The 18,316-nt window shown below is 41.0% G+C and overlaps 1 protein-coding gene across 1 annotated transcript in view; it reads left to right on the plus strand.

Annotated features, from left to right (window-relative positions):
• The window catches only part of LOC117421330 (attractin-like), a 151,720-nt gene that overhangs the window by 112,555 nt on the left and 20,849 nt on the right, over window positions 1-18,316 (plus strand). The window lies entirely within an intron of this gene.

Below are 18,316 nucleotides of genomic sequence, written 5' to 3' on the forward strand. Positions count from 1 at the left end.
GGAACAAATTCCTCACGCTATTATTTCTAGTGTTTTGAGATAGAGTTTTCTGTTAAGCATTTGCTGTGTTAAAAATCTACCCTTTAGCTCACTTTGTTACATTTTCTGTCTCTTTTTGCAAAGATACCCAGTGTACCCCAGCTTGTAGTTCCCTTTCAAGTACGAAATGTAACTATTACTGAATGGGTATTTACCTCCTAAAGACCCCAAATCTGAATAAAATATATCAAAGCTGCTCGCATGAGAGCCTATTCAGATAAGTACTTGTTACTTTATCTGCTATAGATTTTTGCATTTATTGTGTGTTTACACAAAATATATGTGATTTAATTTAAAAAATCGCTGTATTAGTTTCACTAATTACGCGTATTTGTGCACTACAGCCTGTTTGTTACGTCCCACTGCGGCCTTGTGCCCCGCGTGAAGCCGGCTACTTGAGTCACCCCTTCTCGGGGATCAAGCAACGTAAGCCGACTGGCTTTGTGCTCTCTCCCCAGGCTGCAATAGTTTTATTCACGTTTTAGCTTCGGCCAAAATTGAGATGGTTTGTATAATTGTTATTACTGTATTTTGTATGAGAAATATTTTCTTTTCTCGTATTTTTCTGTTTTCACAGAGACTAAGCGCAGACTTGTCTGCAACGCGTGCTGCGGCACACGTAGTGAGAGCAGCTACTGGGCGGGACCAAGAGGCTGTTTCGATTGTGGTTGCTTGCAATCTTTACCACAGCATCTTGATGCCGTTTTGGTGACAGCTCTGCATCACCATTATGAGAGCTGTCAGTTCATTCTGTCAGTTCCTTCTAACAAGCAGGCTTCCCTCAGTCTCGTGTGAGTACTGACTGAGTGGCTTTGCCAGTAGCTTGCACAGGGTTCCCTGTACAGTGCTACCCGAGGTAACTGCCAACTGGTGGACCCTTACCGACCCGGTGCTAAAGTCACTGACCCGGTTCCGACCTGCAACCACCCGTCTTGTTCAGGTCTTGAACAGCCCCGTTGCTGTCTTTAAGCAGACTGAGGCAGCACCTGTACAGTGTTGCTGTACACTGCATTGCTACTTGTATAATGCCTGGGTTTTATCCCTGTGAGACGTGCAAGGCCAGTCTGTCTGTTGAGGACAAGCACGGCAGATGCTCTTCTAACCTAGCCATAGCACGCGAAGGAGGCACTGGTGAACAGCAGTTTCTAAAAGTTTTGTGCACATTTCCCAAGTGCACGCTGGAGAAATGTCTCTTCTGCAGCTCTACAGAGCACTCTCTGTCCCTCACTCCTGCACAGCGCTGTTCCCCATCACCCTCTGGTAGAGAGGTGGCTGCGCCCTCTCCCCAAGGCTCTTGCCAAGGGAGAGTGGATGACACACCCAGGAAAGTAGTCCACGCAGGAAGCCGTCCTCGCTGTCTTCCTCATCCTCCTCTGCCTCTCCGTCTCCTCCTCCGAGGAAGCAAATTCGGCGTTCCAAGCCATCGGTGGACTTGGAGCAGATGGAGAAGTGTTGCAGACTTACTGTGAGAATGTTCAGCCCTGCCTGTCCCGTTGGGATCCCAGGGGGTACGAGTGCAGATTGGCAGCAGGATGACATGTTGTCCATCGCCGCTGCCTCTGAGGTGGTGGGCGAGCAGGAGATGGCGTTCCCGTCCTGAGGACGTGGAGTCAGACAGCACATCCCCTGAGGTTAAGCTCTCCCTGTCAGCAGAGCTTCTTCCACTGATCAACAGGGCCACTGTAGTCCTGCAAGTGCCCTGGCCTACAGCAGGTCAGACAAGGCAGTCCCCCCTTTCCCCCGTCCCCCAGTGCTCCCAGACTTTCTTTTTGAGATCCAGTCATCCTTGGATCATCCAGCTACAGTCCCTGCTGTTTCCGGTTTATGGACACCCTATATAGGGTACACGATACGGAGAAGCTGGGCCTGCTGATAGAGGCTTCAGTTGCCTAGCTGCTAACTTGCCCCCTCCAGAGAAGTTCACTGCCCACTCTTTGTGGCCTTTATTCCAGGGTGCATCTTTCGAAGACATATGCAATGCAGCGGTGTGGGCTACTTCCCATAACTTCACTAGGTTCTATATACCTAATGTTGTGGATCCTCAAAACCCAGGTTTTGGAACTAGTGTTAAGGGCGGATTCTCAGTCGACCCTTACAACACAGACATAGGTGTGACTTTCTCCCTACATTTTTTTTAACCCTAGCTACTTGTTCCTGGGATTCCGAAATAGTAACGCACAAGGCAGCCTCGGCTTGGCCTTGTAGCATTCCAGTCCTGCGGCAATCTTGCCCTTGCAAAGGCTTGGATTTACTGACCCATTCGCTAATGGTTACATTTTATACTTGAAAGGGAATGTTAGGTTGTTATCATAACCCTGGTTCCTTGAAATAAAAATGTAACCAGTAACCTTCAAGGTTGCTGCATCCATGTTTGCAGCAGGCTTGAAGGAAAAATGTCGCTGAGGTCTGTGAGCGCAATACTCTTATGCCCTCGGGGGCGGGCCATGACTGCATCACAGGCTAGCAGCTTTGATATATTGTAATCAGGTTTTGAGTCTTTAGGAGGTAAATACCCATTCAGTAATAGTTACATTTCTATTTCAGTGAACCAGGGTTATGATAATAACCTAACGTTCTCTGCACTGAGATTGGAGGCTGTAAGTTGATGAGGTGTCTGAGTTGTTTCTCCCTCCCTTACGAATTAGTTCTGTCCTTGTATTGAGTTGGGCTGTTGTAGGCTGTATTTTCAGAGATGTAAGCCTGGAGTTTTGCAGTGATACACACAGTAAGTTGAAATGTATTGATTTGTTTTGTGAATTTAGTTCTCATGGACATTGTAACTTGACTACAATCAGATTTATTTTCTGCTGATGGGTTCCAGGAGCGCTTCCTGTTTCATCTACCATACCAGGGAACAACTTACTTAAATTAAGAGACAGATCAGCGTGCCCCATCATTACAAAACCAGTTGGATGTTGCTGTTTCTCAATCTGAAAAACAACTCCGAAAAATGTAACCTTGACTTTGGTCATTTTTTTGTATTGCTTGTAAAACAAAGCTGAGGAAATATTCAAATCCGTGATTGCATATACAGTTTTTTAAACCAGCTGCTCAGAAATGTGTTTGAATTGCCTTTTTGGAAGGGAGAATAAAAGTGTACAGTACTGTGCAAAAGTTTTAGGCAGGTGTGAAAAAATGCTGTAAAGTAAGAATGCTTTCAAAAATAGACATGTTGATAGATTATATTTATCAATTAACTAAATGCAAAGTGAGTGAACAGAAGAAAAATCTAAATCAAATCCATATTTGGTGTGACCACCCTTTGCCTTCAAAACAGCATCAATTCTTCTAGGTACACTTGCACAAAGTCAGGGATTTTGTAGGCATATAGTCAGGTGTATGATTAAACAATTATACCAAACAGGTGCTAATGATCATCAATTCAATATGTAGGTTGAAACACAATCATTAACTGAAACAGAAACAGCTGTGTAGGAGAAATAAAACTGGGTGAGGAACAGCCAAACTCAGCTAACAAGGTGAGGTTGCTGAAGACTACTGTCAAAAGTCATACACCATGGCAAGACTGAGCACAGCAACAAGACACAAGGTAGTTATACTGCATCAGCAAGGTCTCTCCCAGGCAGAAATTTCAAGGCAGACGGGGGTTTCCAGATGTGCTGTCCAAGCTCTTTTGAAGAAGCACAAAGAAACGGGCAACGTTGAGGACCGTAGACGCAGTGGTCGGCCAAGGAAACTTACTGCAGCAGATGAAAGACACATCATGCTTACTTCCCTTCGCAATTGGAAGATATCCAGCAGTGCCATCAGCTCAGAATTGGCAGAAAACAGTGGGACCCTGGTACACCCATCTACTGTCCGGAGAAGTCTGGTCAGAAGTGGCCTTCATGGAAGACTTGCAGCCAAAAAGCCATACCCACGACGTGGAAACAAGGCCAAGCGACTCAACTGTGCACGAAAACACAGGAACCGGGGTGCAGAAAAATGGCAGCAGGTGCTCTGGACTGATGAGTCAAAATTTGAAATATTTGGCTGTAGCAGAAGGAAGTTTGTTCGCCGAAGGGCTGGAGAGCGGTACACGAATGAGTGTCTGCAGGCAACAGTGAAGCATGGTGGAGGTTCCTTGCAAGTTTGGGGCTGCATTTCTGGAAATGGAGTGGGGGATTTGGTCAGAATTAATGGTCTCCTCAATGCTGAGAAGTACAGGCAGATACTTATCCATCATGCAATACCATCAGGGAGGCATCTGATTGGCCCCAAATTTATTCTGCAGCATGACAACGACCCCAAACATACAGCGAAAGTCATTAAGAACTATCTTCAGCGTAAAGAAGAACAAGGAGTCCTGGAAGTGATGGTATGGCCCCCACAGAGCCCTGATCTCAACATCATCGAGTCTGTCTGGGATTACATGAAGAGAGAGAAGCAACTGAGGCTGCCTAAATCCACAGAAGAACTGTGGTTAGTTCTCCAAGATGTTTGGGCCAACCTACCTGCCGAGTTCCTTCAAAAACTGTGTGCAAGTGTACCTAGAAGAATTGATGCTGTTTTGAAGGCAAAGGGTGGTCACACCAAATATTGATTTGATGTAGATTTTTCTTCTGTTCACTCACTTTGCATTTAGTTAATTGATAAATATAAACTATTAACATGTCTATTTTTGAAAGCATTCTTACTTTACAGCATTTTTTCACACCTGCCTAAAACTTTTGCACAGTACTGTACTTTATAGAAAAAACAGAAAACTCCATTACAACTCTTCTGGGGCTTCAGTCACGGGCTACAGGGCAGGTGGGTAGATTGAGAGCTCAGAGTCACCACCAGCTTTGACACGGTACTGGGGAAATAACAGAAAGCACTGTACATAGAATAATATAGACCTCAAGGCTTAAAAAATGATTTCGATATGCAGTGTGCAAAAAAGGGGGGGGGTCTATTAACCCCTCTGCTTCCCCTTGTTCTGCTTCGTCGACACGGCAGGCAGGTCTTGCCAAGGTTGTGGGCATATCTGTAGGCTGTCAAATGCCACACGCAGCCAGGGGCAAGGTCAAGACATTCTAGAGCGATTTTTGTGCTGTGCTTTCTGAAACTAGTGTGTGTAGAGAGGATGGAGAAGGGGGGTTGTATTTGGCGTTATGGTATTCTATTTTGTACACTGCACAAACCCATAATTTTCCTAAATTGTGGGTTTGTATTGTCGCAAGTAACGCTGAATCAGCTAGGCTGGTCAGTAAAATATTGACACCTTTCGCATGGAGGATCTCAGTATTATTATTTTATTATTATTATTTATTTATTAGCAGACGCCCTTATCCAGGGCGACTTACAATCGTAAACAAATACATTTCAAGTGTTACAATACAAGTAATACAATAAGAGCAAGAATACAATAACTTTTGTTCAAGCTACAGCTGTTGGTTCATCGATTGATTCAGATTCTAGACATTATGATATCCATTGAATTATAGAATATAAAAGGTGTTGTGTTATGTTTTTGCGTTAAGTTTGTAATAATATACTATAATGTACCTTGTTATTAATCCACTATACTGTTGTCTAATGATGGTAGATGAAGTCATTGTGTGGTTCTGTGAAACTGCTGCATTGCAAGGGAGCCTCTCCTTATCAGATGGCCTGTAGAACAAGGCGGGGGTTTTCTTACATTCCACGCCAGTAAAACAGCTGCAAGTTTCATAGATTTGGGAGCATTAAGGTTTATGGAGTTAGTGGTTTTACAGATAAGTATATGTCTTGAAATAATATGCACAAATTATGGCTTAATGGACAGGTCATATATCTAATAAAGTGTTTTGCACAGACTCTGGCTTTGGAAAAAGCAGGAGACTGTGGGAAACTGCTTGGAAAAGCACATTCAGAAGTCAGGTACAGGTCAGAGCCTGGTTAGTATAATTTTTAAGGGATAAATAATTCTAATGAAAACTATTACCACTTAAACTTAGTGAAACTAATTGACTTAAATACTGCATGAGACAATCTTTTGTCAAATACTCTGTTAGACAATGGTATATGGAATTGGAACTGACTCATTAACAAAATGATGAAACAACATGAGGTTAAAAGAAACACATACCTTTAATTTAGTAAAACATAATCAATTAGAAGATGATGTCACATATTAAGAACATCTCTCATATATAACATTTATAAAAATAATGTTTTGCATGCACATATAACAGTAGTGTTTTTATATTATATTATAAACCGAGATCCTGTGAACTTTGGTTCATTTGACTTTTTAGATAAAGGAGGGGCTCGGAGGAAAAGCAAGGAATGAGATCATAGGTTTGGAGTTAGACAAATATGAAGTCTTGAATTTATTGAGTACATGACACCTATTAATTCTGAAAAGTTAGTCCGGATCTTTTGAAAACTATTATTTGTAAAATGGATAAGAACTGTCTCACCTGATTAATGATTGGATTTAATTGAGGCGTCCCATGTATTCCAATGGGACGAAAAACCTATAAAAACTGCACAGAAATTACAGTGGAGTTACCACGCTCATCCCAGACAGGGTAAGGTGGTCCATCTTCTGCAAACCAAAACACGGTGGAGCTGATTGAACTCAGTTTAATTTGCCTGGTGAAGACAGTCATATCCTTTTACGATTTATATTAAAGGGTAAGCATTAATCAATTATTATTTTACCTCACATGTATTGCATGTATTGCTATAAGGGACTCACGCTATGTTTTAGAAATAAGAGAGTGTTTTGTTGAATGTGCTGAAATAGACCATTGGGTACTTTAGGTGACGTGCTCTTGGCCTGCTTGTCGGCCTTGATTGCATATATACATGTATTAAAGTGTTAACATGGATATCTGTTCAGACACTGGACTGCCCAGTGTGTCTGTCAGCTGGGGATACGACGTAGCCTGTAGCTACTCTATCCAATATTTAACCGTTAATAAACAGAACGAGTACTAATCATACTCAGATTTGTAAAAAACTTTAAATACATGAGTGTCAATTTCTTGAGTACTATATTAGTCATCCGGATATACTGCGGGTCCAGAGCACGAACTATATCCCACTAGGAGTGATAACATCTCTGTCCTCCTAACGTCTCCCCTGAGATAAGAGTGTGTGCTGAGCAAATCAAAAGAGTACGTAAAGGAATCTGAACCCGTGGAATTCATGACAGTATCAAACCATGTTCTGTCTATGTGGAGGTTAGACCTGTGACAATATCTTATTGCTAAGAAATGCCAGTGACACCGGCTTTGTGTGCATTGCATCTGTGTCTGTAGGGTGCCTTTGTTGCCCCACTTGACACTGCATAGAGGAACGGTCTTACTGCTGCACAGGAAGTACATTTATTGTGTGGTGGCAGGAAAATAGGGCATATGCTTACAATTGATAACAACTTTTATTTCCGTTTTCTTTCATGAACCCTGACAAACAGATAGCTGTATGTTGGGAGTGGTTTACTTTATACAGTGGAAATATAGTTTGGAATGTGAAACGTGTGGGGCATGCTCTATAGAAATACACATGATTTGTTTTTATCAATTTTTTCTGCAACATATGTCAATCCATAAGACAATCCCATTTATTCAACCTCTTTATATGTGTCAAATTGAATTGATATGCAATTTCAAATGAATCATGGTAAAACTGAATTTTTAAACATTACACAATCCCAAAAGACAAATGCAAAAGTTATGTTTCTGTAACCTGCAGGTTAACAGTCGAATATTCTATCACATCATCCAATATTTAGATGATGTACCTGGCAAGGAAACATTTTTATTCCAAACACATGGAGATTGCTTGTTTTAATAATAACAATTTCTAAACTTTTATTTAACTGAATATTTTGCTCAACTTACACCATGTTCACACTACTGTGCTGGCCCAGGGCTGCCTCAGGAACTGTCGCATATTTAAGTCTGCAACCCAGTTCACAGATGTGACTGAAAAGCTGGCCTAAAATGTGGCGAATTGCTTGTTTTTTTTATTTTATTTTTATGGAACGATAGCATGCACTCTGAATGGAAGAGCTACCGGGATATACAGTAATCCTTGGTTTGTAGAAGTTGTTGTTATCATTATTATTCTCTAGTCCCTAACCATTACCAGTAAAGACTGAACATTAGCATCACCCCTTCTCTTAGAAGATTACCGAACATATGGCTATAACAAAACCCGCTGGTGTTGAGCACAGAAAAAAATTATTTATTTTTCCCTCAATTTGAAATGTCCAATTTATGTTTTTTTTCTCCTCATCGCAGCCTGTCCCCACACAGCACAGATGTTCTGAGGGTGTGTGAGCATCCTCCGATCTCACAAGCCTAAAGCCAGAATCGCTTTTACACCGAGCAATCCAGAGCAGAGGTGGGCGGGGCTACCGATCCCAGAGATCAGCCCTGCCTCTTATCCACTCTGAATGTGCTCAGTGTCTGGCCAGTAGTGTTTGCTGTTGCGCGAGGAGGAGAAGGAATCCCTGGTAGTTTCCCCATCCCCCTTCCCAGGAACGTCAGAGCCAATGTGACGGCCCTTTCGGAATCTCCTTGGCCTCTTTGCTCAGCCCGGACGTGAACCGGCGCTATCCAAGCTGTGTGACTCATCCTACAATCCCAGCGGCAGCGCTTTAACTGGTTGAGCCACTCGGGGGACCCCCTTAAAACCTTTCTTTTAAAATAGCCCTTAAACCAGAGCATTCTAGCTAAATTCCATTTAGGGGGGGAAAGGAAAGTGGTTAATTTCTCTTTGTCCTGTCTAATTTATATACCTGTCACCCACTCCTCAACCGCCCATACTGTGAAACTCTGTTTTGCACCTCTGTGGAGGAGCCCTTTGTGTACACCTTCAGAATAGCTGCAGGCTAGTGGCTTATGAGTGCAGGGCTGGTACGCAGACTGAGAAACGCTAATTTAGTTTAAAAAAATATATATATATATGGACATGGGGTACCTGAGTCTGCCTGCCTGCTTGCTTTCTTGCAGCTCTAGCTCTGGGGCAGAGGATGGGAGTGAGTGTGCTGAGCTTATTGAGATGCAAGACTGAGCGCTTTGGAGCTGCTCAGGGAAGCAGGGAGCCGTAGAGAGAGAGAGAGAGAGAAGAAAGGAAAGGGCTGCCATGAGGGTACCGTGAACATGCAGGAGGGAGAGATAGCAGGGAGTTAGAATGAGGGAAAGGGCAAGAACTAGGCTGTATGGGGACATGGGCCAACGGAACATTGTTGAAGGGGTAATAACTAAGGTTCAAATCCTTGGGGAACATCAAGACCAGGGTTTAAAACCACCGAACTAGAAGCTTTAAAAAACATTTGTGATGTAACTCGTTCTTGATTGTTTTGCTGTTTTGACCCAAACCAATATTTTACACGCAGTACAGAAATCAAGACCAGAGGCCCTATTAGAAATGAAGTGGAGATTAAACTTAGCACTGAGGTAAGGAGACACTACTTCACACAGAGTGATATGAGGGTATGGAATGTTCTAACTTGCCATGTTGTTGAGGCAGAATCACTTGGTTCTGAGAACAAGCCGCTAAACTTGGAACCGGACGAGCTTAGATGAGCCGAATGGCTTCCCCTTGTTTGTAAACGTTCTTGTATAGCTTTGAAGGAACTCTAAACTTTGTTCCATGTTCAATCCCCTGTGTCGGATAGTAACCAGGTAACATGACTATTACTCTTTATTGACATGCTGGAAGGAAAAATCTACTTGTAGTGTAATATAACTTTGGGAGTTCTGCCAGGAGCTATTGCCTAGCCCCCCCCCCCCCCCCCCAGGCAAACCCCTCTTCCTGCCTCCTCGTTCTGATTTGATGAAGTAAAAGGTGTAAATAAATATTTAAGAGCGTGAGGTGAAATGCCAGGGAGACCGAGAAGAAAGGGGCATTTTGATAAGAGTTCTACTGCAGGTGATTGATTCTCTTCCTCCCTTGTCGCTTGTAGCCCGTTGTCCTGCGTCAAACACTGTATTAAACTCATTCAGCATTCCCTTCAAAAGTGGGTTCTGTATAACAGCTAATGGGTTCAGTTTCTGTTGCATTTTGTAGGATTACATTTAGTATTAAGCATTATTTCGCCATCAAGTAAGTTGGCCTGCACTGTATACATACTGTACACTGTCTAACACCTGTATTGAGTCTGCATATTTTTACAACATTTAAACGCTTGGACGACTCTCTAAATTAGTGGTAATTAGTTAGCAGGCCCTAAATTAGTTAATTGCCTCTTAGCAGCTTCAATTAACTACATTCGAACCTGCTTAGAGTAAAAACCTGGACTGGATTGGATCTTGAGGGCCAGAGTTGAGAACCACTGCTCTAAATGTTTACAGCTAGCTTTTAAACGTTAAGATATTGCCAACTCTAATAACCCTGCATATGAAACATCTGCGGTGCATCTGATGCGAATATTGTACATTTAAATAATAAAACACCCTAAAATAAGATCTCTTCTGAAAAATCATGTCTTATGAATCAGTTTTATTTTTTAAAATAATTGCAGTGCCCATCAGAATTCATTAAATGATTTATTAAAAAAAGAATATTGATATATAGAATATAGACATATAGACAAAAAGGGAGACAGAAAACCGAACCAGGTAACTACAGACCAATAAGCCTGACTTCCATTATATGTAAACTTATGGAAACTATAATAAGATCCAAAATGGAAAATTACCTATATGGTAACAATATCCTGGGAGACAGTCAGCATGGTTTTAGGAAAGGGAGATCGTGTCTAACTAACCTGCTTGATTTTTTTGAGGATGCAACATCGACAATGGATAATTGCAAAGCATACAACATGGTTTATTTAGATTTCAAAAAAGCTTTTGACAAAGTCCCGCATAAAGATTAATTCTCAAACTGAACGCAGTAGGGATTCAAGGAAATACATGCACATGGATTAGGGAGTGGTTAACAGGTAGAAGACAGAAAGTACTGATTAGAGGAGAAACCTCAAAATGGAGTGAGGTAATCAGTGGTGTACCACAGGGATCAGTATTAGGTCCTCTTCTATTCCTAATCTACATTAATGATTTAGATTCTGGTATAGTAAGCAAACTTGTTAAATTTGCAGACGACACAAAAATAGGAGGAGTGGCAAACACTGTTGCAGCAGCAAAGGTCATTCATAATGATCTAGACAGCATTCAGAACTGGGCAGACACATGGCAAATGACATTTAATAGAGAAAAGTGTAAAGTATTGTACGCAGGCAATAAAAATGTGCATTATAAATATCATATGGGAGATACTTAAATTGAAGAAGGAATCTATGAAAAAGACCTTTATTTAAAAGGAGTTTATATTGACTCAGAAATGTCTTCATCTAGACAATATGGGGAAGCTATAAAAAAAAGTCCAACAAGATGCTCGGCTATATTGTGAGGAGTGTTAAATTTAAATCAAGGGAAGTAATGTTAATTTTACAATGCATTAGTAAGACCTCACCTAGAATATTGTGTTCAGTTCTGGTCACCTTGTTACAAAAGGATATTGCTGCTCTAGAAAGAGTGCAAAGAAGAGCAACCAGAATTATCCAGAGTTTGAAAGGCATGTTGTATGCAGACAGGCTAAAAGAATTGAATCTATTCAGTCTTGAACAAAGACGACTACGCGGTGATCTGATTCAAGCATTCAAAATCCTAAAAGGTATAGACAATGTCGACCCAGGGGACTTTTTTGACCTGAAAAAAGAAACAAGGACCAGTGGTCACAACTGAAGATTAGATAAAGGGGCATTCAGAACAGAAAATAGCAGGCACTTTTCTACACAGAGAATTGTGAAGGACTGGAACCAACTCCCCAGTAATGTTGTTGAAGCTGACACCCTGGGATCCTTCAAGAAGCTGCTTGATGAGATTCTGGGATCAATAAGCTACTAACAACCAAACGAGCAAGATGGGCTGACTGGCCTCCTGTTCTTAGTACATTCTGTTACAATGAACCGATAATACATCATAATTGTATTAAATAATTTTAGTTTGTGGTTCTTGTCAGTGATTTGACTTGGCAAACAGAATTCTAAGGTCTTTGCTACGATGTTGCGAAGGTGCATTTTGCAGATGTCCTTGGGGAATGAAAGGTGTTTCACAGTAAAAGGAAATGCATCAGTGCCTTGTGCATTTGTAAGAAAAGTTAAGAATGACATGGCTTCTTTAATGTCTGAGGCAGAGCCCTGTTTGAAATTCTGCTGGGGACCGTCTGCTGTTTTAATGCCATTTCTCTACTCTTATTTATTCCAACCACCTTTTCCCCCTGGTGCTTTTTTAAGTGATGGGGTCGGGTCACTTCAGGAATTCATTGCAGCACTAATGACACCAGATTGACTCTCACTCTACACCGCCATTAAATGAAATAAAACAAGATAACTTCTAATCCTCGCTTCCTCTGAAGTGCTCTCCGGTATCTGCACCAGATCGATTTAACCCCCATTGCACATTTCATCAAGGCTCCGCTCAGGTACAGTAAAAAATAATAAAAAAAAAAAAAAAGTGGATGTATTGTCATCCCTGCATACGCTTTGCAGCATCCGTTCTAGGTTCAAAGAACAGCCTTGAATACATTGAGTTTGTAGTAGGCAGTCAAACACAGTTTTGGTTTATTTTCACAATTGCTTTTTACAACCTGGCTGTTGAAGGACTTGCTGAAGTATAATGCACATACAATTCCTATATGGGCAGTGTAAAGCAATAGACTGTTAATACAATTATGAAGACCATGCAATACACCAAGGTCAGCAAACACCTTGTCAAGGCTCATTTGCTAAATAGCCTTAGGCTGGTTTGGGTTCTCCCTTTACAAGTTCTGCTCAAGTGAAACCGAGTCACTTTAACTTTGAGTTGAACGCACAAGCTGTAGTGGCACACGCTGCAATCCAGCTCGTTAACACATTCCTCAGCCCAGCTTCATGAAGAAACGGAACAGTTCCAATACTACAGATGTACATTCATGGAAATAATGGCGTTTGCTTTCACCTTTAAAATCTCAATCTCCTAGCACTGGCATCTTAATAATAATAATAATGATAATAATACGGGATAAGTATATTGTGTCTTGGTTGTTTGTTTGTTTTTTTAAATCAGCAGCTTTGCAAGGCTAGATCTTTAGGGGAATTGAGGGGTGTATTTGAGATGCACAAGATGAAGTACCTAGGAGTGCTATAAAAAAAAAACTATAAAAATTTGCCATAATAATGAAGCACGTATCGATCACGCTGGAAAAAAAGATCTTGTTGCTGCCCGTGCTCTCCTCTGTACACCCAACCTCGAGTGCAGAGAGCTGCAGGTTTATATACTCTGGCCGAGGGATTAACTAGTTGTTAATTTATCTTTTTATCCCTCGGCCAGAGTCTGCACGCGTTTGGTAAGGATGCATGACTGTCAGCTAGTTAAATAATCAGTAGCTGATCAGCCATGCATCCTCACGGGGTTTTTAAATATAATAAAAAGACGCGGCGCTTTTACAAGCGCCGCAAACAAAAATACAAATAATAATAAATAGGGGCGGGACACTCCGCCACACTGACACTGTACCATTATGTTAATACACATGTGTACATAGTATTGGTCTCAACATGCTAATCTTTATCATCCATGTACAGTGTAACAACATTGTTAGAGTATTTTTTCCCTAAAGGTGGATTTTAGACAACCCCTTGCTGTGCTGTATGTTTTAAATCACAAGGAAGGGAGAATCTAGCCAACTGGTTGAAAAGCTGATCAGGTTTGGACAGCAAAGCAGAGCTGGCAGCCCTGTTTACCGAACCCCCCACAGTCCTACAAGGGTAGAAACGTTTACTTTATTGATTTTTACCCTGTCCCAAGGGCTCGTCGCTTTCTTTCATAGTGCGCTTTCTTGTGCTGTAGTCATTTTCTATAGGTTGAGGGAGCAAAATGCTTGAATTATGATCTTGCCAGTTGTGTTGTCATTTATACTGCATTACAGCTGCAGTGGCAGGGTCCCGTACAGATCTAAAAATGTTAGACGATTAATGATATCAGATTTTATGGGGGGAAACGTTTTTCTTAGTTGTCGCTTCTTGAGCTATAACAATGCTAGTGTATTCCATTTGAAACCCCCAAGAGATGAGACAAAAGTATTGGCACCCTACACTTAATATACGATAATTAAAAATGTCTCATAGTTTAACAAACTTTTATTGTTGTTCATGATAAAAGTATTGGTACCTTTACATTTAAGTCTGTAAAAAATTCATAGAACTAATTAAAAATATATATTCATGAATTGAAAACCATTACACAGTAATTCCGCTGTATTATAAAGTCAATAGCCAGAAAAGAAGGTACTGGATATTGTGGTGTTGCAGTTGCCTTTAGGGAGTATGCTGTAGTGTATCTGGATGAGATGCTGAACTGTGCAAGGGTGCGGTAAGCAACCCCCAGGTAAATGACTGCTCCCAGGAGTGCCATGGTGGGGAAACCAAATCTAGTAGAGCATGTTAGTGAAATAAGCAATTGAGTATTATTACTGTGTTGAAACAACAGCTGAATCCACCAGAGTTCATCCCCTCTGATGTGACAGTGATTTAGTCTCTTTAGTCTCTTAATCTGCTTTTGATTAATACGAATTGGTGCAATTATTGGAGTGCATTGAGTCAGGGAGGCTGCCCCTTAAATGAACTGTCTGGACTCTGCCGCTTGGCTCCATTAGCGCTTTGTGCCCTGAGCAGAGTGGAGTTTGTCAACTGATTTAGTAGAGTTGTCCTGTGTTAGACCACCCCCCCTTTATAACGCCCCCCTCGCATACCGCCAGCTATTCTCGCTGAACAAATGTCACCAATATAAAAACAGCTATTTTTACCTGTTCTGTGGCCACCCCGCTGTCTGCTACCCGCCAACTTCCCAAGCCAAGCAAACGTAAATATAAGCATTGTGGTTTCCCGCAAATGTTTTCACACCTAAGTGCGGCATATACTGTTAATCAAAGGACAATTGGAGACATTCTAATGGATAAAAACAAATGGCTTATATTTATATTTACTTTTCGCTAAAAAAGTGTTTCCCTGTATATATTCAACGTTTTTTTTTAACTGCTTAAAAAAGAATGCTGTGAAGCTTAAATTGCTTTGTGAAATAAATACAGGGCATCGTTCAATGGGGGATAGTATTCAGCAGGCTTACAGTCGCGCCTCAAACAGTAAAGTTCAAATGACCAGTACAGTAAATAAATCAATAAATCAATAAATAAATAAATAAATCGTACTCTTTTTTTTTTTCTTTTTATGGAATTGTTGGTGATTTGACACTAAATGAGTGTGTATTTTTTTACTTTTATTATTTTAAGTATAAACTGCTCCTCAAAAGTAACCATGTATGTTTCATACAGATGGGAAAAGGTAATAAAATGTCACTAGTAGACCTAATGTGTTAAGAACTAGTACTGTAGTTTTAAAAAAAGATTGTTTTATTAAAATGGCCTGGAGATACTGTAATTGTATAACTAAAAAAATAAAACGTTTTGAATATTGCGAACATTTTGAACCTCACTATAACGCCACCCTCGCTTATTGCCCGTTTTTGCCCATGGCCCTTACCAGGCGGTATAAAGAGGGTTGCCTGTACATCAATGCTTCAAAACATGTTACAGGTGCCTGCTCTTTGTCTTTTGATCCAGTGCAGTGTGGGATCCAAACTCAGAATCGTTTCAGCCACACAAAACCAGATACTGCTGACTAGCACTCCTTTTGAGGATGTGTCTGTACTGAGCAAAAGGTCTGGGTGCTAGTGCGAGCATGGTGAATGAATTTATCGTTTTAGGCTGTGTCCACAAAATTGTATTGCAGAAACCTATAGATAATCATTTCATTTGTAAAAAAAACCAAAAAACTAAACTTTTAGAAGCGAGAGGAGGTCATTCAGCCCATCAATGCTTGTCAGGTTCTTTGTAGCTGTTTGATTACAACACTGTCAAGTTGGTCTTAAAGGATCACAGTGATTCAGCATCAACAACGTGACTAGGTAGCCCATTCCATCCCCTCCACACTCTGTGTCAGGAAGTGTCTCTTCCCCTCTGCCCTAAGTCTCTCTCCACTTAATTTCAAGTCCTCTGGTCCTGCTGGTTTCTGTGCTGTGTTTTCAATATTGATTAGGGTTAACTTTGTCCAAATGTCCCTTGCTACTGTACAGTATTACTTTTTAGGTGTAAAACATCCTGTCATGTTTTTTTAAATAAAAACTAGTGCTGCACATCCAGTCCAGTTTAATTGCAAGATATGCATGCAGTCTTCAGTTTAATACACTAAACCTGTCTGATTTTCAGAATCGGTGTGCTCTTGCCAGTAATACCCAGAACTGGCACTGTTTAGACTGTCTACTCATTTTTGATCTGCTAATTGAATTGTACGACGTAGAAAGGACTTTCAAAAAGAGAAATGTAATCCGCACCAAGGCTGTAACCAGGCTCTTTAACACAGATTTGTACATCAAGTAACACAAATAAATGTTCTGTTTTTTTTTCTAAAGCAACTCATTTAAATTGTATGTATTATATCAGTGACTGCCAGAGATCAGTTCTACTATCACTGAGGCAATGTAGCTATGTGCCGCATTGCCAGGTTGTAGTGTAATGTGAGGGTTGGCTCAATAACTGTGCATTGCGCTGTGTCTATCTTGAATAGGAAAAGCTTGTGAACACAGATAGAACCAGCTGCTTGGAGTGGCTTAAATGTCAACACCTGGGGGGATTCATATATAGAAGGTGTCATTTGATTAGAATGTTTCATAAAACATTTCTCTTTCTGGTTTATAAATAATGTCCATTCTGTTTCAAAGTGATACAGAATTGTAAGTTTTTTTTCTGGTAAGATTCTGGTTTTGTTTTAAAAGTATACTTGTTGTGATAATCTATTTTTATGGTTTCATACAACGGGAGGGGGAGGACGACAAATGATGTCCCCAAGCAGAAAGAGCTGCGATTTGTACCAAGGACACTGGAATGGATGGCCCTTCAGTGTTAAATTACTTTGCTAGCCTCAGCCACAGAATTACAATTGGGACATTTTTTGCTTTTGCCCATTTTGTAATTGATGTGAGTTAACTGTTTAAACAATACAAACAGCTGCTTGTGAATTGCAAGTTGTGATTAAGCCTCCTGCTATTTACCAGCAACCTAGATTACAGAGTATTAGCACCATGTGTGAGCCCAGTTAAAAATGGAGAGATATTGGTCAATGGAAACAGTGCCAACATTGTGAACACAGTATGTACTAGTAGTCGTAGTAATACATCAGATGGTGTCTTTGTTGCAATGGCTTGTGTTTAGCATGGCTTGCATTTATTTTTGAAGCTGCAACAGTATAAATACAGTGGCTCTCAAATGTATTCACCCCCCTTGGACTTTTCCACATTTTATTGTGTTACAACATGGAATCAAAATGGATTTAATTAGGAGTTTTTGCCACTGATCAACACAAAAAAGTCAATAATGTCAAAGTGAAAAATAAAATCTACAACTTGTTCTAAATTACAAATATAAAACAGAAAATAATTGAGTGCATAAGTATTCACCCCCTTGACACACCTAAATAAGCTCTGGTGCAACCAATTGTCTTTAGAAGTCACATAATTAGTTGAATGGAGTCCACCTGTGTGCAGTTAAGGTGTTTCACATGATTTCAGGTTAAATACACCTGTCTCTGGGAGGTCCCACAGTTGGTTAGTACATTTACTAACAAAAACTACATCATGAAGACAAAGGAACATTCAAAGCAAATCTGGAATAAGGTTCTTCAAAAGCACCAATCAGGGGTGGGATATAAGAACATTTCCAAGGCATTGAATATCCCCCGGAGCACAGTAAAGTCCATTATTAAGCAATGGAGAGAATATGGCACAACTGTGAATCTGTCTAGAACAGGTCGTCCTAAAAAACTGAGTATCCGGGCGAGAAGGGCAGTAGTCAAGGAGGCCACCAAGAGGCCTATGGCAACTCTAAAGGAGTTACAGTCTTCCACGGCTGAGCTGGGAGACACTGTGCATATGGCAACAATAGCCCGGGTGCTTCACAAAACTGGCCTTTATGGGAGAGTGGCAAAAAGAAAGCCATTGTTGAAAAAAACTTGCATCAAATCTCGGCTAGAGTTTGCCAGAAGGCATGTGGGAGACTCTGAGACCAAGTGGAAGAAGATTCTATGGTGTGATGAGACCAAAATAGAGCTTTTTGGCCTCAACGCTAAGCCCTATGTTTGGCTCAAACCTAACACATCCTGAGAACACCATCCCTACCATGAAGCATGGTGGTCGCAGCATCATGCTATGGGGATGCTTCTCTGCGTCAGGGCCTGGAAAGCTTGTGAAGATAGAGGGCAAAA

This window comes from Acipenser ruthenus, chromosome 1 (assembly GCF_902713425.1).
Source record: "Acipenser ruthenus chromosome 1, fAciRut3.2 maternal haplotype, whole genome shotgun sequence".
In the NCBI taxonomy this organism is placed as follows: Eukaryota; Metazoa; Chordata; class Actinopteri; order Acipenseriformes; family Acipenseridae; genus Acipenser; species Acipenser ruthenus.